Source organism: Pseudopodoces humilis, chromosome 12 (assembly GCF_049639895.1).
Source record: "Pseudopodoces humilis isolate 2021_Gansu_Grassland_sample_001 chromosome 12, ASM4963989v1, whole genome shotgun sequence".
Classification (NCBI taxonomy): domain Eukaryota; kingdom Metazoa; phylum Chordata; class Aves; order Passeriformes; family Paridae; genus Pseudopodoces; species Pseudopodoces humilis.
Window position 1 is genome coordinate 6,842,362 of NC_142211.1, and position 23,142 is coordinate 6,865,503.

General features: G+C 46.1%; 1 protein-coding gene across 1 annotated transcript in view; it reads left to right on the forward strand.

Moving 5' to 3' along the window:
- The first annotated feature begins 19,849 nt into the window (after positions 1–19,849).
- Positions 19,850–23,142, forward strand: part of LOC148183315 (SMAD family member 4-like) — a 28,868-nt gene continuing 25,575 nt past the window's right edge. The window contains exon 1 of the mRNA XM_088061536.1: positions 19,850–20,113. The gene's annotated coding sequence lies outside the window, so the exon portion shown is untranslated. The remainder of the gene's footprint in view (positions 20,114–23,142) is intronic.

A 23,142-nucleotide genomic window follows, 5' to 3' on the forward strand; every position in this document is an offset into this window, starting at 1 on the left:
CACAATTGACTTCCATAATGGATGTACACAATATGATTGGTACTTTATATGTTGCTGATACCCCTAAGGTTATTGATACTTGATGAATTATGCAGGCACTACAATAAATAATTTGCCATTGTGACTATGAGGTTAATCATTTTATCATGTTATATTTTAGAATAAAATTTATTCTTTGTTTTAAGATAAACCAAAATGCAAGCCTTAGTTAAAATAATATATATGGAATAGTTTTTCTTTGAAATCAATATATTGATTTTCTTATTGTTTTGTTTTCTCTTTTTCCTTTTTCTGTCCCTTATCTTTTCCCTACTACCTGTCTCTGTTTTTTCCAGGATATACTACCAACTGTAACGAGTCCTGAAGACTTCAACGAAGAATTTTGCAGCAGCACTACAACATCGTGCAGAAAGACCTCGACGATTGTGAGCCACGGGGTGGTGTAAGAGACGGTCCAAAGATTCCCTCATCTGTCTCACAACCGTCTCAAGGACAGAGACAGAGACCCTGAATATCACAAGGGACTTGGTTTGGGGGTTCGGGCCTAGCTGAGATGGATATTTGCTAAGTGATTGTTTGCAGGTGGTTGCACGGTACACTGCTCTCGTTCCTGCTGGTGAGCAGAGGCTTGGTAACCTGCACAACGGGTTTTCCACGACTCATGGCTCTCGTTCCTGCTGGTGAGCAGAGGCTTGTACGTGGTACCCTGTGCAATGGGTTTTCCACGACACCTTGCCCTCGTTCCTGCTGGTGAGCAAAGACTTGCAAGACATGGATCGCTCTGTACCCTACACCTGCTCCCCACGCAATGGAATTCATCACAATGATCATCAATCTCCTCTGGTTTTGGCCCTGCGCCCCTCGCTTTGCAAAAGACTATAAAATTATACCCCAAACTTACCTTCCTTCGAGATCTCCCCAACAGACAGAAGACTGCGTCGTTGGACGGCTGAGTGGACTTCGACGTTGGTAGCTATAATCCCCTTACTCTCTTTTCCTTATGCTTTGCTTTCTCCTCTTTTCTCTCTATCGCATATTAGTGCTGTTGAGCACTCAATAAAGTGTGTTTTGTTGTTTAAGTCCTTGGTTTGCTGATAATCTTTTGTACTCTAAGACCGACTAAAAGAACCACATCACGAATCCCACCTTGCGGATCGTGACAGCAGGTGATCGGTTCTGATGCTGGGTAAAAACGGCTTTGCTGATGTTAATAGGCAAGCTGGCCTTGACCCCCTGGTGCTTGAGCAGTGCAAAGAGACAGACATGGCAGTGTTGGTGCGGACCATAGAACTGGCCGCCCTGAAGGAGCCTTTTGCGACTGTTGTCCAGCGGGCTGACGAGTCTTTTCTGCGATTTGCGAATCGGCTGACTGCTTCTGTGGAGAGGCAGGTGCAGGATCGTCAAGCGAGACAGCTTGTGCTCAAAAACCTCGCAAGGTCTAATTGTAGTGCCGTGTGTCGGAGGATCATTGGGATGCTCCCTGGTGATCCCACTGCTGCCGCAGATGGCACAGGCTTGTGTAGAGGCAGGTGTCGCTGCAGAGGAGCCGCCTACCGTGGCTGCCGTGCTGTGGCTGACTTGGGTGAAGCCGCAGGGTGGGCAGTGAAAACAGGGGAATGCTCAGGACAGCAAGAAGCAGAAAAAGAAGGCACAGGGGACCTCGATTACCTTGTTTTACTGTGCCCGGTGTGGTAGGCTAAAACATGCGGCAAATGTGTTCAAGGCAATGGTCCATGCCAATGATCAGCCTTTGTCAGGCTTGGGAAACAGGAAGCAGAGTGTGACAAAGAGATGTGCTCAGACACAAGCACCTCATCACACCCCAGAGCTGATGGAGGTTTGCTTGACCAGCTCATAGCCAGCACCTGCGACTCAGCAGGCCTTGATGTCTGCAAAGCAGACATGGTTGGCTTAGACTCTTGCAGGATGTACAGGGTTCCTTTGGATACTTTTGGTTTTGTGGGTGAGGGCATGAGTGCTCTTCTTGTGGGGACATATAGTACCACTGCTCAGGGCATCGTTGTGCACTTGAGAGTCTGTCGCCCTGAAAACTCAGCTTTTGAGCTTGCTAACATAGTTTTCTAAGGACTTTCCCAGGACAGTAACTGTAAACATAGATATGTGTACATTCTTTCTGTTACACGTCTTGTGATGGGCATCTCTCATGGCCAGTGCAGTAATAAAGTGTTATCCTGACCATCCAATCCCTGGCCGTGGTAAGAAGCCTATAAATCCTGGGAGGAAAAATAAACTCTGTTCTTTCTTTCACCACACCTCAACCTGTGTCCGCGTGATCTATTCATCTTCAGTGGTAACAGGAGTCGTAGATTTGGATTTCGCAGGGCAGATTTATGCCATCGTTTCCATGCTCACCTCCCCCATCACGATCCCTGCGGGAACCAGACTTGCTCGACTTGTGACTTTTAAGTCTTGTGTTCGCAGAACTGAGAACCGGCTGTGGGGAGATGGCCGCTTTGGGTCCACTGGGATGCCTCAGGTTCACTGGACCGCTGTCCTGTCAGCAATAGATCATCCTGAGCGGGTCTGCACCATGTCCATCCCTGGTGAGAGGCTGGCAGAGGTTAGCCTCTGCGGACTTCTTGACACCGGCTCGGACATCAAGATTGTCAGGTTTGCCAACTGGCCGCCAGAGTGGCCCTTGAACCGGTGAGGACGTTAGTTGCGGGGTTGGCAGGACCAGCGCAATGCTATGTGAGCCAGAGGCCAGTGTTTGTCATGAACCCCAAGGGAGACACGGCCATGGTTTGGCCGTACGTTATGAAGGACTCACAGATAACTCTCTGGGGGAGGGATGTTCTGCCTGCACGGAGAGTCCGTATTGGCATGGATTTTTGATGGGGGCCACTGTGCTGGAGGGTGCAGACTATCCAATGCCTCCTATACAGTGGCTGGTGGAAAAAACCATTTGGGAGAATCAGTGGACCCTCCCTCATGATAAACTAGTCACCCTCTGTAATTTGGTGCAAGAACAGTTGGACCAGGGTCATCTGGAGCTTTCTACCAGTCCCTGGAACACTCCTGTTTTCTATATCAAGAAGTCTGGGAAGTGGAAGTTGCTGCAAGACCTCCGGAAAGTTTATGCTGTGATGGAAAGCATGGGGACGTTGCAGGTTGGCATGCTGTCACCCACCATGCTTCCCGCTGGTTGGCCGGTCCTCATTGAGGATCTGAAGGATTGTTTCTTTACAATTCCTTTGCATCCCGATGACAGACCAAAATTTGCTTTCTGGGTGCCAGCTGTCAACAATGCTGAGCCCGCACAGAGATATCAATGGAGGGTTTTTCCATAAAGCATGCGAAATTCGCCAGCCATTTGCCAATGGTATGTGGCTCGAGCCCTGTCTGGAGTTTGCAAGCAATTTCCTGATGCTCATCTCTATCATTATATGGATGACATCATGGTGGCTGTGCCCACCCAGGATGAACTGCTGAGGATACAGCCTCAGCTGATCAATGCCCTGCATTCTCATGGGCTGTAAGAGGTTCCAGAAAAGGTTCAGCGCCACCATCCTTGGAAATATTTGGGGGAAAAAATTTTGTAAAGAACAGTCCAACATCAAGAGGTGCAATTTGTGCAATCGGTGAAGACACTGAATGATGTCCAAAAGTTGGTAGGTGTCGTCACTTGGTTGCGTCCCTGTTTGGGACTGACCACGACACAGCTGTCTCCCTTGTTTGATCTGTTGAAGGGAGGCTCTGATTTAAAGTCGCTTCAGACACCGACCCCGAAGGCACAACAAGTGCTGGAGGAGGTTCAGCAAGCAGTTTCTGTTCGTCAGGTTTATCGCATTGATCCTTCTATTGATGTCGCTGTTTTCAATAATACTCCAGATTTTCATCCCACAGGTATCATGGGCCAATGGAATGATGAATGGTCTGATCCTTTGAATGTCCTGTAATGGGTCTTCCTGCCCCATTGGCCGCAGAAGACAGCAACTGCATTGTTTGAGCTGATAGCTCGTTTGATAGTCAAATGCCAGCAACAGTGTTTGCAATTGATGGGTGCGGATCCCGCAAAGATTGTGCTCCCGGTACCGTGGGAGGACTTTGACTGGAGCTTTACAAACAGTAGTTCCTTACAAAGTGCTCTGGAAAACTTTTCTAGGCAGATCACTTATCATCTGCCCAGCAACAAACTATTGCAAGTGGCGAAATTCACTGAAATTTCTTTGTGGCCCAAAAATAGTCAGGAACCTTTGCAAGGACCCACCGTCTTTACTGACAGTTTGGGGAGGACTGGGAAGGCCATTGCTACCTGGAAAGACAGATCTGAGTGGCAGGTTTTTGAGAGTCATGAGGATGGGTCAGCTCAATTGGTGGAATTACAGGCTGCTGTCATGGCATTTCAGAAATTTTCCCAGGAACCTTTCAATCTGGTCATGGATTCTGCCTATGTGATCGATATAGCCCAGTGGTTGGGTCATTCGGTTTTGAAGGAGGTCAGTAATCCTGCCTTATTTAATTTACTGAAGACCCTGTGGTGTGTCATTCAGGCCCGGATGCATCCATACTACGTTCTGCATGTGAGGAGTCATACCAATTCGCCAGGGCTCATTGCAGAAGGTAATGCAAGGGCTGACAAGTTGGCTAACCCTATGTGGGTTGCGTCTCAGCCTGACACGCTCAGGCAGGCCAAGGCATCGCATGGGTTTTTCCACCAGAATGCACATACTTTGCAGAAGCAGTTCCAGCTGACGTCAGCTGGGGCCCATGACATTGTCGAGTCTTGTGACGACTGTCATGCGCTTGCTGCGCCTTTGCCAGAAGGGGTAAACCTCAGGGGCCTTAGGGCCTTGGAGCTTTGGCAGACGGATGCCACCCAAGTTGCCGAGTTCGGTCGGCTCCATTATGTGCACATCAGTGTGGACACTTCCTCCTCAGCAATGAGGGCTTCTGCTCACAGAGGGGAAAAGACCCACGATGTCATTGCCCACTGGAGGCAGGCCTTTGCCTTTTTAGCCATACCTTCTGCTGTGAAGACCGATAATGGTCCTGCTTACACCTCTCAGAAGGTGTGGCAGTTCCTGCAGTTGTGGGGTGTGTCACACAAGTTTGGTATCCCTCATTCTGCGACAGGTCAAGCTATTGTAGAACGTGCTCATGGTACACTAAAGAGAGTTCTACAGAAGCAGAAATGGGGAATGCAGGATGAAACCCCGCATAGTTGGTTGGAAAAAGCTTTATATACCCTCAATCACCTCACAGTGCCACAGAACTCCAATAACCCAGTCATGTTGAATCCTCACCTTTCATTGCGGGCTTCGGATGAGCCCACATCAGCCTCGAGTGAATGTTCGAGTGAGAAATGTGGTCACCAAGCAGTGGGAAGATCTTTTTACCTTATCGCTTTGGGGCGCAGGTATGCATGTGTATCCACAGATACTGGGGTACTCTGGGTACCTGCAAAATGCGTTCGCCCTGACCTGCGACCGCAAAGGCAGCAGCCAGCTGACGAGCGAGTTGGAGACCGTGACCAAATTGAAAGCCATCCAATTGATGGGCCATTGGATGATGACTCAGATGCAGATGACGTGAGTGATCACCCCGATGGTCCATCCACAAGCAGACATTGATGCCGAACACGTTTTCATTTTTTTTTAATGAGAGATGTGAGATAACACCCTGAAACTAGAGCCTTCTGATATTGTTTGGAACATTGTTTTTCTCTGTTAATTTTCTTTGAGTGTTTAAGATATTGCTCGTTTTCTCTGTTCATTCTTGTTTTCTTTTTTTGTTTTAAAAAAGACAGGGTGAGATGTCACCCTGAGAATAAGGCCTTTCCATATTGTTTTTCACAAGTTCTATCCACTTTCCCAGGAAAATAACTATAAATATAGGTGCTTATACAGTCCATTAAAGATATGTCTTTTGATGGATGTCTCTCATGGGCAGTGCGGTTGGGAAGGTGTTAACCTGACTATCCAATCCCTGGTCGTGGTTGGAAACCTATAAATACTGAAAGAACAAATAAACGCTTCTTCTTCTACCACACCTCAAGCTGCGTCCGTGTGAATCATTTCGTGTCTGACAGTGACAGCAGCTGACTTTCAGCAACGATACATTTTCTTGGAATTCGGGAAGCACTGAAAAATAATAAAGCTACACTGGATTAGGCAAAAGCAAGCCTTCTTAAACAAGGAAAGGAGTAAAAAAACCAAGAAAAACTCTTTTTAGGAACAGCTGTATAGCTTGTTTAGAGAGACGCATCTGCAGTTAGAAAACGAAAAGATCTCAAATGACACGTGTCTAAAAGGTAAGTACATGAAGATATATTAAAATGTATAAGAAGCCAGCTATAAATGTAACAATGACACTCTACAGATAATGCTCATCATAAAAAATCTATAAATTCACATTATACAATGAATATTCAGCAATAAGTGTTTGAGAAAATCAAGATAATATTTTTAGAACATTCATGTTTTAATGACCAAAAATGAAATAAAGTAAAAAACTTCTAAATTTCCTAGTAAATAACAGTCACTATTCTTTTGTGTTACCTATAGAAAACAAAACCAGCAGAGATTGTAACAAATAAATTAAACTTTCGATAAAATGAAGGATGCAACAGACTGTATCTTCTTCTATCTACAAGCAGGTGTTTGTTGTAGTGCATTTAAAAAATTATGGTATGTTCCAGGGGAAGAACTCACCCTTAGTTTTGTATAATGTTAGTCCCTACCTAACCTCCCGTTCTTTTTCCCTATCCCATTGTCTGTAACTCCCCTGTATCCCCTGACCACCCCCTCCCCCTAGTTCAAGAGATAGCACCCGAGGCACCTCGATCTCTTTCTTGCCCTGGGCGATTCACATACAATAAACCCGGGACCACGTCTGGCAAGTTTGAGCCTCCTTTGTCTAAAATATCTAAGTTCATGTTGTATATATTCTGAGATCCCTTCCCGCCCGTGTTCTGTGAAGGGTGGGCACATGTCCACGGGGGACAAGAATGAAAGGGTTCTCGTAATATTTACAGCAGAGTGGCGCCCGCGTTTCTTGGCTGCAAAAGCCCACATTGCAAGGCTGAAAATAGCCAGGGCCAGTCACTCCTTGAAAGCTTTGAACGCTGTTTAAAATACAGCCAAAAAATCTTTCAAGAAGAATCAATAATCCCTCAAGCACCAGTGGGACCGATTCCAGGACAAAAGGTACTTTTTCCACCGCCAGAAACAAAAGAAGAGGGTAAGCAGACTCCGACACCAGGCTGGGGCGGGGGGGCAGCAGCATTCCCCCGGGCTGAGGCTGTGACGAGACACACGTCGGTGAGGTATCCCTCCGTGGAGGTTGGGAGCAGAGCGACCACCCTGAAGCCCTGAATCCAAGCAGCGGGTGACCCCGGGGGCTGCATGGCAACTGGGGAACCCCTTTCCACGTGGCGGCTGTGCCAGGAGGGACGGCGAACAAAGGACCGGAGGCACGTGCAGCCAGCGAGGGGAGGGGAGAGAAGTCTCCCTGCAGTTCCGGATTCCACGACCGGCCACGTGCAGCCAGTCTCCCTGCAGCCCCGAGCCACATGCAGCCAGAGTTGGGGGAGGTGGGCTCTCCTATGGCTCTCCACGGCTAAAGCTAGCTGCTGAGTCAAAGAGATTACTGTAACCCTTGTGGTGCCAGTTTGTTTTCTGCAGTAGGAAAAATAGACAGATTGTGTGCATAGCTGCTTTATCATCAGAATGGGATCGCAGTTTTCCACACATGAGAGGAGGTATACACAAAAAATACAGGATGTTTTAAAACCACAAATGTAAGGCTTTCAAAAAATATGTTAAACCAGTTTGTATTATGGTTGTCTCATCAGTGTGCACAGCTTGAATTGTTACAAATAGATTCAGTAACTGCCTGGGACGAAATTGGAAATTTATTAACTTTAAAAATAGAAAAGGGAGACAAATCTGCTTTAACATTGTGATAAATGTGGCATTGGATAAAAATTCGTGAAGGAGAATAAAGAAATATATGTTATATTTATAATAATGTAAAGATATAAAATGTAGTATGATCTAAAGATTCCTTCCCGATTCAGGCGGTAACGATCCACTGGGACGCTTATCAGCCCGAGATAAAGAGCAGGACACAGGCAATCAAGCCAGACAATGAGAGTAGCCCGGCTGAGATATCCATCTGCTTCGCACCCGACCTGGACCTGGACACTCCACCCCGGGAGTCCAAGCAAAAGATGCAATCAGAAGGCACCCAGAACCATTCGCATGTGAAAGGACTCTGCCCAGTTGATTATTGACTCAGCTCTACGGATCCGGGAAATCTATTCAACCGCACATCTAGACTCTTTGTTAGACTGTGCCCACTCCGGGTTTTACCTCAGGATACGAAAATCCTTATAAAAACTCCGGACTGCAATCCCTCCTTCGTGGATTTGGGAAAATCTGTACCTCTGGGTGCAGACCCCTGTCCACCCGGTGCTGCACTGATTTATTTATTGTGGTTTTTTCTCTCGTTGCTTATGATTGAAATTGTTTTATAATAAATTGCTTTTTATATTAACCTTATTTTGCTATTACGTTTATAACAACATTTTGCCCAGTTTTCCTTTTAATTCAAAAAGAATTGGTTAACAGAGAAATGAAAGTAAAAGACAAACAGGCACTGCAGTCTTTACTAGATTCCTCTAACCCTTCTCCCAAAACCCCTGTTATAAATGCAAAGGCAAATTTGGGTTAAATAAAAGAACAATTTATTATAAAACAATTTTTATAAAAAAATAAACAATGAGGAAAAACCACAATAAAACAAACAGCGCAGCGCTGGGTGGACAGGGGTCTATACCCAAAGGTATAGGTGTTCCCAAATCCACGAAGGAGGGTAGACTGTCCGGGGGTTTTTATAGGGATTTTGTGTCCTGAGGCCAAATTCCAGGCAGGCACCATTCACCAAGGGTCCTTGATTGTTGTATGAATTGATTTCCTGGCGTTGGAGAATAGAGTCAAATAGACGTCCGGGCAGAGTCTCCTCATATGTAAAGAAGTTCTGAGTGTTCCTTGATTTCATTTTGGTTCAGGCCATCTGGATGGGATGGTTGGATCCGGGTTGGAGCTGATGGATATCTCGGCTGGACTTTTTTTCCCTTTGTCTGCCTGATTGCTTCCCCAACAGTGGCCTGCAAGGCGGGGTGTTCAGGTCCGGTGATGAGTATCTCGTCTGAGCCTTTCCCTGTCAGCCTGATGGTCCATGTCCTGTTCATTCTTTTCCGTTGATGGGCGCCGGCTAGGGTCGTTATCTCTTGAGTGGGAATTCGCGACTAGATCTGGGAAGGACTTGTGGGCCACACTGTACTTTATATTTTATATTATTATTGCTACAAATATATTTATTTAGATCTCTACGAATTTTTATAAGTTCATTTATCACACCCCTGATCTTCCGCTGAAAGAGGTACCTGGGACAATTCAAGAAAAACACGAAACACAGCTTAACAATGCCAGTCCTGGTCCCATGTGTCTCCTTCAGCCACCCAGTTCTGATGGTTCTGTGCAAACCATCAGGACTCCCTCCCTATATCCTTCTCCTCCAAGTGTTAATGAACTACTCTATCCCCACATGGCTGAGAGCCAAGATGGCACTGGCCATGTGTTACCTGGCCACATGGTGAATCCTCCATTGTATCCCCTTTCACCTACCCACAATCCCTTCCACCCACCAGTTCCCGCCCACACTCCTATTACAATTACAACTATTACTCCTATTACAATCCCTTTCTTCCCTCAGACATTCCTTCCCCCTGCACCATACCCCCGCCCTGCCTGACACCACCCTATGACCCAGCCTCCCGATGTTGCAATCCTACTCCCCATGCCTCTGCCCCCTGTCTCCACCGGAGGAGTGGTAGTGAGAGAACTACACCCCTTGCTCCTGCCAAGGAGCAGGGGGAGGGGTGGCCCTACCCTGCCCCCTGGGGGGGGGGGGAAATGGGCCCTCGCCCAGCTCCTGCGGGGGAGGAGCTGGACCCCTCCACAGGCCCGGTGAGAGAATGGGGCCCCCAGGGCCCGGCAAGGGTGGATGTCAGTGGGGAAACCCAGGGAATACTAGCCCTGGGGAAGATGAAGATATGCTTAGAGCTGCTCCAGTAGTATATAATAACAGCAGAGGAGCAATGCAAATACAACATCAGCCTTTTAATTATCAAGTAATCATAGAAATTTGCAAAATAAAAACAGAATTTTGAAAAAATAGTGAAGTTTTAAGAGGAATAATAAGAACTATATTAAAATTACAGGATTTAATTCCTGCTGATCTTAAAGATTTATTCCGGTGTCTACAGACTCCCTCCAAGTTTGACCTTTGGGAAAGCTCATGGAAAAAATCTTTAACAGAACTCCTAGCTGAACTTAAGCAAGGCAACCAAAATGCACGTGATGCAGAGGATAATGAAATAACTTTAGAACATTTATGTGGAAAAGGGATTTGGGCTAATCCTGAAGATCAAGTGAGAATATTAACAAAATTTATTGCAGATAAGATTTGTGATGTAGCAGAAAAAACTTTTAACCAATTACCAACAGTTGAAACTCAAGTCAGCTACGTTAATATTAAACAGCTTCCATCAGAAAGTTTTTTACAGTTTGTGGACCGGCTCCGACTGCAAATACAGAGACAGGTAGAAGGACCAGTGACCCAGACGGAACTAATTAAAGAGATGGCTCAAAGGAATGCCAACAAAGCCTGTCATAGAGTGATTCTGAGTCTGCCTATTAATCCTCCACCCACTATAGCAGACATGATTGAAGCCTGTGTAAAAAAGGCAGATTTGTACAGTGTACACAACAAGAAGCCAGGACCGATAAACCCAAGGACTGTGACAGCTACAACACCAGGAATAAACAAGCTACAGATGTCATCAGAACAGCTGCAGCATATCATCTGCTTCCAGTGTCAGAACCCAGGACTTTTCGCAAGAAATTGTCCTCAAAACCAGCAACAAAAGAAACACCAAAAAGAAGCTGTAGCCAATCAACAAAAAAACTAGAAAAAAAGCACTATTCCGTCAAGCGCCAAGACACAAAAGTGACGTACCTGAAACAAAAAAAGGTCTCTGTGTTAATTGGAAAGGAGGAGAAAGGGGAGGGGGGTGGGGGACCACAGAAAATTAATTGTGGGGAACACATGCCTAACAAGACCTGGCAGCCACAGAAACAAACTAGACTTGCAACTGTTAAAGCTTTTTATTTCAGAACTGACCATTGGACAGTCATTGGAGTGGACCTGCAGGACATGTCACAAGACATGGCAGGACTGGATAGTAGGTATTTTGTTACTGAAGACACAGCACACACTCCGAAAGAAATTGAGGTGGCTCCCATGACAATTAAGGGAGACCTAAAACACCTCACTCTCCTGGCAAGATGTCCACAACCACCCTTCTATTTGATCAAAGGGCAGATAATAGCCCAGGTGATCCCTGTACCAACAGAGGTCACAGTAGATGATAAAGCACCAGGAGTCTACTGGGCAGAAGTGGTTGGTGAGGACAAACCCATTATGGGGTGCAATCTGACTCATGGATCAGAGCATCTCCATGAGGAAGAGTTGATTGACACTGGGGCAGATGTGACTATCATACACGAAAAGCTGTGGCCTTCACATTGGGAATTGCAACCTGTGGCAGGCAAAATACAGGGTGTTGGAGGAGTAAAATTGGAAAAAATTTCGAAGAGCATTGTTCAGATCGAGGGCCCAGATGGAAGATTGGCTAGTGTCTGTCCATTTGTCACTGACTATAAGTGCCCCCTCTGGGGGAGAGACACCATGTCCCAGTGGGGTATCAAACTAACCATTCCAGAGAACCCCCAGGATTTTTAGAGGGGGCCACTGTAGAGCATCCTACCCAAAAGTTAATGTGGCTGGATGACAATCCAGTGTGTGTAAAACAGTGGCCTCTAAGTAAACAGAAGCTCAGGGTGCTGGAAAACTTAGTAGAGGAACAATTAGCCAACGGCCACATAGTAGAAACAACCAGCCCTTGGAATTCCCCAGTCTTTGTGATAAAGAAGCCAGGGAAAAATAAGTGGCGTCTCCTTCAGGATTTGAGAGAAATAAACAAAAATATTGAGGACATGGGGTGTCCCCAACTGGGAATGCCCTCCCCGACAATGCTTCCACAAAATTGGCAATTGGCAGTGCTAGACATTCAAGACTATTTCTTCCCCTGCACCTGAAAGGTGCACCACGGTTTGCTTTTTCCATTCCCACAGTCAACTGGGAAGCCCCAATGAAGCGATACCACTGGAAAGTTGTGGCAGTGGCCTCAGGGGAGACAAAAAGCTACATTGTCCCACCCCAAACCCCTTGTGAAGGGTGGCCCAGGTGCTCTGATTGGGTTTGAGTCCCTGGGGGGTTCTCCCTTGCTGTGTTTCTACTGGTCCCTGACCCTGAACTCCACCCTCAAAGGTGGGGACCCTTGAGAGTTCTGTCCCTCGAAAACCCCTGCTGTGCCTCTGTTCAGAGCTCTCTGTTCTGGACCTGAGTTTGTTCCCATGTTGAATAAATGGTTTAATGAATGGGAGCCTGTCTCGGTTGGTGTTTCATGCTGGTCCCCAGAATCCTGCTGCTTCCCTGGACAAGATCCTGAGGTTGCTGACTGCAACAGAGAGTATTACCTCAGGGGATGAAGGCTAGTCCCTTTATCTGCCAGTGGTATGTGGCGTCATTGTTATCCCCTGTTCGCACTGAAAAAAGAGAAGCCATCATTTTGCACTATATGGATGATGTGTTAGTGTGCTGTGCCAATGACACTATACTGCAACACACACTTGACCTAGTGGTTAAAGTTTTAACCTCTGGTGGATTCTAACTGCAAGCGACAAAGTTCAAAGATGCTACCTTGGAAATACCTGGGCCTGGAGATCACCGCGACCCTAGCAGATCTCCAGTCCCTGTGCGGGTTCTTGAACTGGGTAAGACCATGGCTAGGTCTCACTAATGAAGACCTGAGTCCCCTGCTCAATTTATTGAAAGGGGAGAGAGAGCTGCTGTCTCCCAGGGAACTGACTCCAGAAGCAAAAACCACTATTAAAAAAGCACAAAAGGCCTTGACAGAAAGACAGGCACATCGCTTCAAGCCTGAGCTGCCTTTCAAATTTATTGTCCTGGGGAAATTACCACAATTACATGGGTTGATATTCCAATGGGTCAAGGGGCAGAGAGATCCACTCTTAATCATAGAGTGTCTTCCTCTCCCATCAACTACCCAAAACCATCACCAAGCCACAAGAGCTGATGGCTCAGCTGATCCAAAAGGCCAGGGTAAGGCTGCGGGAACTGGCTGGTTGTGACTTTGTGTATATTCACCTTCCGGTCAGACTTTCTGGAGAAGGCAAACACTCCTGAGAAAGTGACCAAAGAGATGTTTGTGCACCTGCTGAAGAGCAATGCTAACCTTCAGTTACCTCTGGACAGTTACAGTGGGCAAATATCAGTCCATGCACCATCGCACAAACTGTTTCATGAGGAATTCCACCTCATTCCTTGTGAGAAAAGGAGCCGTAGGCCACTCAAAGCTCTTACAGTGTTCACTGATGCATCTGGGGCATGTCATAAGTCGGTGATGACTTGGAGAGATCCTCAGACTCAGCATTGGGAAGCTGCTGTTGAGTTTGTGGAGGGGTCACCCCAGATAGCTGAACTGGCTGCGACCATGAGAGCCTTTGAGAAGTTTTCAGAACTGATAAACTTGGTTATCGACTCAGCCTACGTTGCAGGGGTGGTGTCCAGAGCAGAGCAGAGCAGGCAGTTCTCAAAGACATTGAGAACGAACATCTCTTTAGGTTGCTATCAAAACTGATTCACTTGGTTTCAACTCGAGAGCATCCTTTCTATGTGATGCATGTGAGGTCACATACTGATTTATCAGGCAAAATTGCTGAGGGGAACCGTAAAGATTACTCACTTGCTTCCCCAGCCTAAAAGGTACGTCTTCCAGATGTACTCCAACAGGCTAAGCTGAGCCACCAGCAATACCATCAAAATGTGCCAGGACTGATGCGTTAGTTCCAGCTGATACGGGGTGAGGCTAAAGCCATTGTGGCCACCTGTCCAAGTTGCCAGCTACAAGCTGTGCCATCACTGGGTATTGGAGTTAATCCCCGAGGCCTTGAGAGCTGTGAAGTGTGGCAGACAGGCATCACACACATTCCCAGTTTTGGTTGCCTTAAGTATGTACATGTGAGCATTGACACATACTCAGGAACAGTGTATGCCTCTGCTCATGCGGGAGAAAAATCTGTACATGCCAAACAACACTTAGTACAGGCCTTTTCAGTGCTGGGGATCCCTAAAGAAATTAAAACTGATAATGGCCCAGCGTATCAATCCAAAGAGTTCCTAGAATTTGTCCAGCAGTGGGGAGTGGAATATAAAACTGGCATCTCCCACTCCCCCACAGGTCCAGCTGTGATTGATCGTACCCACCAGACGCTCAAACAAGTCCTAGCCAGGCAAGGCAGTGAGGCAGTGTGGATGTCTCCACAAAATAAGCTCTGTAAAGCTATGTTTACCATCAGTTTCCTGAACTGTTCATTTCAAAACATGAGTCCCTCCAGTTACTTGACATTTTAACAGTGGTGATCAGTTTAAATTGTCACAGCATCCACCGGTTTTAATCAGAGACCCAGAAACCTGGCAAACAAAGGGCCCCTATGAACTTGTCACCTGAGAGTGTGGTTACGCGTCTGTGTCTACCCCTACAGGCCCCAATGGATACCTCAGAAATAGGTAAAGCCTTTTGTTCCCAAAACCCCAGCCCCAGCAGAAAAAGAGGAGAGACAAGTGGCAGTTGCTTCCAAAAAAATACGTCGCCGGGAAAGCAAGAGGAAACCTTCCTGGCCTCTGGTTACTCTCTGACCTTCACACCCTGACTGTGAATATGCTTTAAAATTGTTTGTTTCTTTTCTTTTAGAAAAAAACTACCTCACACTCAAACCCATGATGAGCCTTACTTCAACTGTCATCCTGCTCGCTCTGAGCATCCTGGCAGCTGCCTGGATTGTCCCTCAGCTACAACAGAACATCTGGGTGACCCTGGCACAAACAGTCCAGCAAGACAATATCTGCCTGTCCACTGCAGCAGCAAAAGACCCTATGTCCACCTGTCTGGTAGGAATCCCACTGCAAGCTGGAGACTTTCCAGCCAGCTTTAGTGATCCCAAGTTTAATACAATTTCCAAAACACACAGTGCCCAGCCACATGAAAACCATAAGCAGCGGGCTGTGGCAGTGAAGAACCCTATAGAAAAGTGGTTATCAAAACTGCCCAAGGCAAATAAGGAGCCTCAAGAATTAGAGCTATTGGGTTCCTCCCCCGCACCTTTTTGTGTTCACTTCATTTACAACTCTCTGTCAGATACAAAACTATACCACCACATAATCCAATATCAAAAAGAATTCAAAGCAAAACAATGGTGTGGTACGCTAAGTCAAGTCTTAGCAGACGATCCTTGCCGCTCACATCCAAGAATTCTCCCTAAATGTATATTTCTGATTTGCGGAGATAGAGCATGGGCAGGAGTCCCATCGCACCTTCGAGGAGGGCCATGTACTTTCAGGTGGCTGTCCCTGTTAGCACCCAACCAAACCCAAATTATTAAATGGATTTGGAAAGACAATCTGACCCAAGAAATCCACAAAAGAGGCACTGATATTTTAGACTCAAATTGCGATTCTGACATCTTTCATTGGGTAAAATCAAAAAGAGTTGCTGCATCCATATTTCTTCTATGGGTTGCAGCTGCCAAGGCACTAGGTGAATTAGGACATTTGGAGTGCTCGGTAGTTAAACAGGCAAACTTAACATCAGCTGCCCTCAGCTCCCTCCTCAAAGACGAAGAGATTACCAGACAAACCATGCTCCAAAATCGAGCAGACATAGATTTTCTTCTGCTGCTGCATGGACACGAATGCCACGAATTTGAAGGACTTTGCTGACTAAACCTGACCTCAAAAGCTCCCAGCATCCACGTAGCCCTCTGAGAGATGGAGAACTTGATCAGACAAATGAAGCAAGAAGCCAAGGACTGGTTTAGTGAGATGTTTAGAGGCTGGGGATTCACAGGATGGTGGACTTCGATAGTCAAGACAATCCTGTTGTTTTTTGTTGTTCTGTTTCTAATCGTGCTAGCATTCAGGATTGTCCATTGTTTAGTTTTAAAGGCTCTCAGTAATTTAGTCTCTACTACCTCAGAAATCAACCACATAGAACTAGTGGACCGGAAGCAACCTAACCAGCCTGCCAATTACAAGTGGTGAACAAACTCGTTTTCTATATCAAGATAAGCTCATAACCGTTCAAAAATTTTATATAATAAAAAAGTGTGAGGTGTTGTAATGCATTTAGTAAAATGGTATGACCCAAAGAATGTACCCCTGAAATATAGAATGTTAGCTTCTTCCCCTTATCTCTTCCTCCCCAGTTTTTCCTCATTGGCTGTAAGACTGTAACCCTTCCCCCCTTTCCCTGCCTTCAAAAAGGAGCGCGTTATCAATTTTCTTCCTCTTTCTCCATGCAATCCCCGGAATAAAGCTGGAATACCATCTCAGGAAAGAGCGAGCCTCATTTTAGTCCCTTTAGTTCTTGCTATAATATCTTCCCCTCTTTCTGGGCTGCAGCTGGGGGGACTGTGGCTACAGAGAGGTTGGGGAACATATATAAAAAATAGTACTGAAAGATGAAAGAAACAATGGGGAAACACCATAAATTCCATAAGAATTAAAAATTAAGAGGGAGGGTTATATATTAGAGGGGAATCTTAGGTATTAGGCACTCCAGGAAATCTGTACCTTTCAAGTACCTCAGCCAATGGGGAAAGAGAGAGGGACATGCAGCCAGGAAATTAGGATAAAAAGGAGGCTGCATCCTCCAAACATTTGAGAGACCCCAGGGGAATGCCCCATGGCCTCTCCCTTTATTCGAATAAAGTAAAAGGACTCCCCAGTCTCCTTTTTGGACATAAGCCTCTGGTATTTGTGGATTAGTTTTCCTGACAATATTAAACAATATAACTCCTTGCTGTTCAAAGAGATGGCACATGCAGATAAGTCCTTGTTGTGGTGTGTAGCTCAGCTCGCTCAGTTTCTTATCAGTCCTTCTGGCACTGGAAAGTGCCAAGGCCCAGGCCCTGATGGACCACAGGTGTGAGCTCCTGGTGTTTTTCTGGGTTTTCAGTCCAGAGCAGGTTTGCACAGATCCAAGCAAAAAGGAAAAAAAATAGTCTGGGGATCTTCCCTGCCTCAGCTAGCTAAAAAACCAACAGCAAAAGAGAGCTCTGTCCTGCTGTCTGTCCATGCTGCAGACAACACAGTCCAGGAGCAGGATGTGGTGGAGTGAGTGTTGTTTCTGCAAACAAACTGCACGCTTCTTCTTACCCCCCCCCCCCCCCCCCCCCCGCCCCCCCCCCCCCCGTTCGCTCTCACAGCCAGTCTTAAAGGTGCAGAACTTAATATGTAACATAAACAAGGTGATTTGGGATAGAAGCATCACAAAGTCACCCCATGACACAGATTAATTCCTTTGCAGAGTTTGCTTTTGCTGTTTGAGGTGATACAAAATAGAAAAGCGGTTGCATTTCTGGCCCAATGCATTTATTGAAATTCTATTTGTGGGGCTTTGCATTTGCAGGGCTGTGAGTTTGTTTGGGTTACATTTGCATGGCTTTCAACTTCTGGGAGCCCAGCTATATTCTAGACTGCATCCAAAGCAGTGTGACCAGCAGGTCAAATGAGGGGATTCTGCCCCTCTACTCCACTCTTGTGACACCCCACATGGAAGACTGTGTACAGTTTTGGTGCCCCAACATAGGGAGGATACTGACCTGTTGGAGCGAGTCCAGAGGAAGCCATGTAGGTTATCAGAGGGCTGCATCACCTCTGCTATGGAGTCAGGCTGAGAGAGTTGAGGTTGTTAAGCCTGGAGAAGAGAACGCTCTGAGAAGAGTTTAGAGCACCTTCCAGTACCTAAAGTGACTACAAGAAAGCTGGAGAGGGACTTTGGACAAGGGCATGGGGCAATGGTTTCAAACTGACTGTATGACTTGACACAGGCAGGCATCTGGAAGAACTGCTGGAAATGATATAACTTTTCTTATTATTTTTTCTAATTAATGGATTTAATTAACTTTTAAATTGCTTAAATTAATCATAAGCAGTGTATTAATCATAAGAAGTTAAGCAGTGTAATTTTACACTCTGGCTAGCACATAGCTAACTTTCTTTTCAGGGACTCATTGTTGAAGTGTGATTATTAGATAACTGAAACTTTTAAGTTTTGCTAAACTAACCCTGATAAGTCTCAGTGAACAAAGCCTGGGAGAGTTAAAGGCTGGACAGCTGGAATCCAGAATTTATAGCCCTCCAAGGACATGTTGGAGTAACCAGAAGATAAAGAAGAGACTAACAAAGACATTTCAGCCTGAGTGCTGGAGACACACTGTCTGGGAAAAAGATAATAAAAAGACTGAATAACAGGGACTAATTGGCATGAGAAGCGAGAAATCAATAACCAATAGAAGACAGAAAACTAATAATGATGAGAATTATGTAATTTAAAATCAATGAACATTATTTTTTTTTGCTAAAAAAATTTAAATAAGTGAAAAGTTTTGAAAGTCATGTGCATGCAAGTAGAGCCATCCCTTTGCACCCTGGCCAGAATAAAGTAATGCATACTCCCTATTACTAAAAGAAATAGTATTAGAGAGTTTCATTTAACCTGATATTTTGGTGACACAACCACAAAATCATGGCTGAAGTGCAAAGAGTAAATTTATTTCATTACCTTGCTAACCAGGGGATCCTGAAGCAACATTCGAGTGGATACACACAAGCAGGAGCACAGGCACCATTAGGCTCAGTCCATGCTAGTGGGTGGCAGACCTGCTGTTTGCACCAATTTATCCAGGGCCCATGCACGCATAGTTTAGCACCATGCTGTGATGTCCTCTGTGCTTTTTATGATCTCTGAGCTTTGATCTCTCTCCCAAAACAGGGAGCTCAAGAATGTCCATGAGAGTGCCTCCAAGTCTCTCCAAACACCTACGTTGTCTCTAAGCAGAAATTCTACTTCTCAAAACAGAGGATAAACAGCAGTGGACATAATATATGGGGTTTCCCACACCGTTATTCTCCAGGCCTTGGCATTCCCAGCTGCAAGGTCACTTGAGCAAATCTACCATCCTCCTCACCATTCATACACTTAACCCTTTCCACCCAACACTGACAACAGAGAGCACCTTTAGACTGGATATTTGGAATTTTTTTCCTGTGAGGGTGGTGAGGAACTGGCACAGATTGCCCAGAGAAGCTGTGGTTGCCCCATCCCTGGAAGTGTCCAAGGCCAGGTTGGATGTGGCTTTGAGTAACTTGGTCTTTGGAAGGTGTCCCTGGCCGAAGGGGGGGGGGAGGGGGGAGGAGGTGGCGCTTTGAAGTATCTTTCATTCCAAACCATTCTAGGATTCTGATTTGTGGTGCAGTGCATATGTTGGGGTTGTGTTTGTAGGGCTTTGCACTTATGGGGCTTGTATTTCCGTGGCCATACATTTATGGGGGTTGCTTCCGCGGCCCTGCGCATTTTTTGGGCTTCCATTTTTGGGGCCGCGGTTGCAGAAGCGCTGCCTGCCTCACCCGATGCGCCACCGCTGGACGCCAACCATAAAATTAAATCCCGATTCTGCCTGCCTGCCTGCCCCCCCGCCCCAGTTTTCGGCTGCATGGCTATTGCGGGGCGACGGCCGCGCAGGCGTAATAGTGGCATGTGACGAGAGAAGCGCGGAGGTGCTCGGCTGTGGCGGCGGAGAGTGTTACCCGGATGTCGCGCATGTGCGGTGGCGTCCGGACGTGTCGGAGGCGGCCGGGGAGTGCGAGCGGCCGGAGCTTCGGCAACAAGGCGACGGTGACGACGGCCGTCACTGGACGCCTGGGTTCCCCCTCCCCCGCACCGCCGGCCTGAGGGTGGGGGGGCGGAGGCCTGGCCCGCTCTGGCCCACCGGGGCCGGCTGAGGCGAGAGTAGGCTCATCCCCGCAGCCGTCGCCACCCCTCACCCCAGCCGCAGGCCGCACCCGGAGAGCGGCCGTTCCGCCGCCGCCTGCGGCCCAGGTAACATCCGCTCTCGCCTCTCGTCCGCCTGCCTGCTGAGGCTGTCTACATCACGCCCTCTTTTACCGTTCGCCGCCGAGGCTGCCGCAAGACCGGGCCGGGCCGCGCCGCGCTCCGCCGCCCCGGGGGCGTGCCGGCTGCTGCTCCCGGGAGCCGAGATAGCGGCTCCCCCCACCCGCCGCCCGGGGGCTTCTCGGCCTCGCTTCTCTGGCTTCCCCTCCCTGGCTCCTTCCCCATCTCCCCCTCTTTTCCTGAACGAGAAAAAAAATATGATCGCCCCGCCTTCAAACTTTTAGTATTATTTTTTAAAAAATCCCGGCAAAGGCTCTCCAACCGGCCTGTTCCCACTTAAACTTTCCTCCGGTGCTGTTCGTCCAGACTGCTCTCTTCCTCCTCTCCCGCACGCTGGAAAAACGCTCTGGGTGGTTTTATGTGAGCCGCTTCTCCTTTAGTTCTTTGAAATCTGCCATCTTATTTGCAGTAAACAAGAACGGTGCTTTTAGCTAATTTTCAGACAGCGTGGGGCTGCTCAGGACAAGGGGTATTAATTAAGATTGTTCCTTCTTTATTCTTCCTTCCCATCCCTATTTCTGTGAGTGTGGGTTTTGTGTGGGGTTTGTGACTTGCTGCATAATTGAGCCTTATATGTTTTACCTACGAAGACAGGTTAATTTGTGGGGTAATCTAGTTGAGGGTTAGGTGTGTTATCACTTAGTACCCAAATTGTGCTACTGCAAGCTAGTTCTCAAACACATAGGGTTGGAGTAGGATCGTGGTGTCTTACCACTGCTTCTCAAATTATCTTGGTTAATAATAGTGTGCCACTGTCAACATGCAAGAGTGAATTCAGGCTCCTGCACTGTTGTTACTTTGTTCAGTAATGTAGATAATTTCATGCAAAGTTGTTGAAATAGCTATACTGCCCTATAAAACTAAACATGTTTTTGTACTCCAGCATCATGACAAGTAGGCAACTTGTCCTTCTGACCCTCTTATTTTTCTTGGTTGGACTGTGACTGGAAGGAGTTTCTTCTCACTTTGCATTCATGAACTTCTTTTGATTTGCTTGTTGTGTAGGCATGTTTAATATTGATATAGGAACTTTATTTCAAAGAGCTGAAGCCTAAAGAAAAGCAGTGTCTCAAACTAATTAGAATTCCTTTTTTAGGTAGATGGCTCTTTACATAATGCATTCAGGCGAAGCTAACACAATAGGTTTTCGTGTTTGGACTCAGTTGTTTATTTTTTCTTATCTATGTTACATTCTCACAGACAGTGAGTTCATCTGCACACTAAGCTAACAGTCTAGAAAATGGAGCCCCTGGTATCCCTTTCCAAGGCTTTTTAAGTGTCAGCTACCCAATTATAAAATGCCAACTAATGTATTTTTACTTATAACCCAATAACCAAACACCCGTGTTCCGCACTGCGGATTTTTTTATCCAATCACACAATATTACCTAAAACCCAAGAAGAAAAAAGTGAAAGAACAAGGCAAGCTAACACCCTAAAACCTCCATCTTGTTACATATATATTACTATATTCTAAAACCTTAAAGTCTAAAGTCTTTTCCACTGAGTGATATAACACACTTCTATTCAAACTACACAGTCGCTGTTTCAGTTCTGTCTATCAATTTTGGAAGCCTTTTCCATGGCCTCAGGTCAAACACAATGTTCTCTTGTGGGTCAGTCCCTGTCAGCACAGAAAGCATGAAATTCCCTGTGCCCATGGTTCCAACAAATAGGGATGTGAGTTTTGAGAGGAATCAACAGATTTAGTGGAGAACAAAGGTGTGCTGAGAGCAGATCCGTGGATCCTGATGAGGAGCAGCCTTTGCTGTGCTGTTGTTAAGGTTTTGCTGGAATTTTAGGACACTTTTTCTGTGTTGCTAACCTTGTGGAAAAAATCTACTTTTGTTTGAGGCTGGAATTTTACATGTTTCCAGAGGTGATTTTTTTTTTTTTTAAGTTTGAAAAAGTGCAGAGAACATTATCCCTGTGCAGATTACAATAAAGAACAGATGTTATCTAATACACTTATTGCTAAGGTATCAAAATATTGCATACAAGTGAAAAATCACACTGCTTTTGCCTGAGCAAGGTTTGATTTTTCCTTTTATTGCTTGGCATAGCCACAATTGTTTTCTCTGTGAGCTTTTGACAAATTACTATTTGCCCTTGTTGAAGGAAGCTTTCTGCAAGAAGAGAAATCTTGCAGGATCCTCTGAGGAAGAGTTCAGTTCAGATTTACTGTGTTGTTCTATGGCAAGGATTTTGACCACCTTCTGTTCTCAGTGTGGTCTTTCTTGCCCTTTCCAGGTTTTTGTCCTCATCCCCAGGTGCTAGGATGAGGAGGGGATGACCTCTTGCTCAGTGGGACCCCAGGGATGCTCTCTCACAAGTGAGGTAGTTTAGGTGCCTAGAACCATACTGTGGAAATAGATCTAGTTGTAGAGGAGCTTACTGCCCTTCCCACTCTCATGGTGTAAGGTGAAGTAGTTTTCCTTCTCTGACCATACAGAAGTCTGTATTGAGGAGTTGTTTTCAGCTGTATGCTCAAAAATAAAAAATGTGGAAGAGAGGGGAGTGGAACCAAAATGAAACTTTATAGGATTTAAAATGTATGTGTATGTAGTCACATCAGCATAGTAGCTCTACCTTGCTCATCGTGTCCTGCCCCACCATGCATTCAAAAACAAGATAGGGATTGGGATGGCGTTTTTACTGTTGTATTAGTTTCTTGAACAAGATTAAGAAAACTGGAACTGTGTGCAGCAGAAACGTTTGCTATGTTTATAGGATCAGTCTGTTGCATTTGTCAAGTGCTTTTCAAAGCAGTCGAAGTGCACAGGTTGAAGCTGAGAGGAGTAAAAATGCTGAGAGCTGTACTTGGTAGCTACATCAGATCAGTTTCTTCCACAAATAAATGGTTGCTCCTACTTTTTTAACTGTGAATTTATGTTAAGATGAAAGAGTTGCCACTCAGAGTTGTCTTAAAACTCTTTTCCAGTTCCTTTTATGCTGTC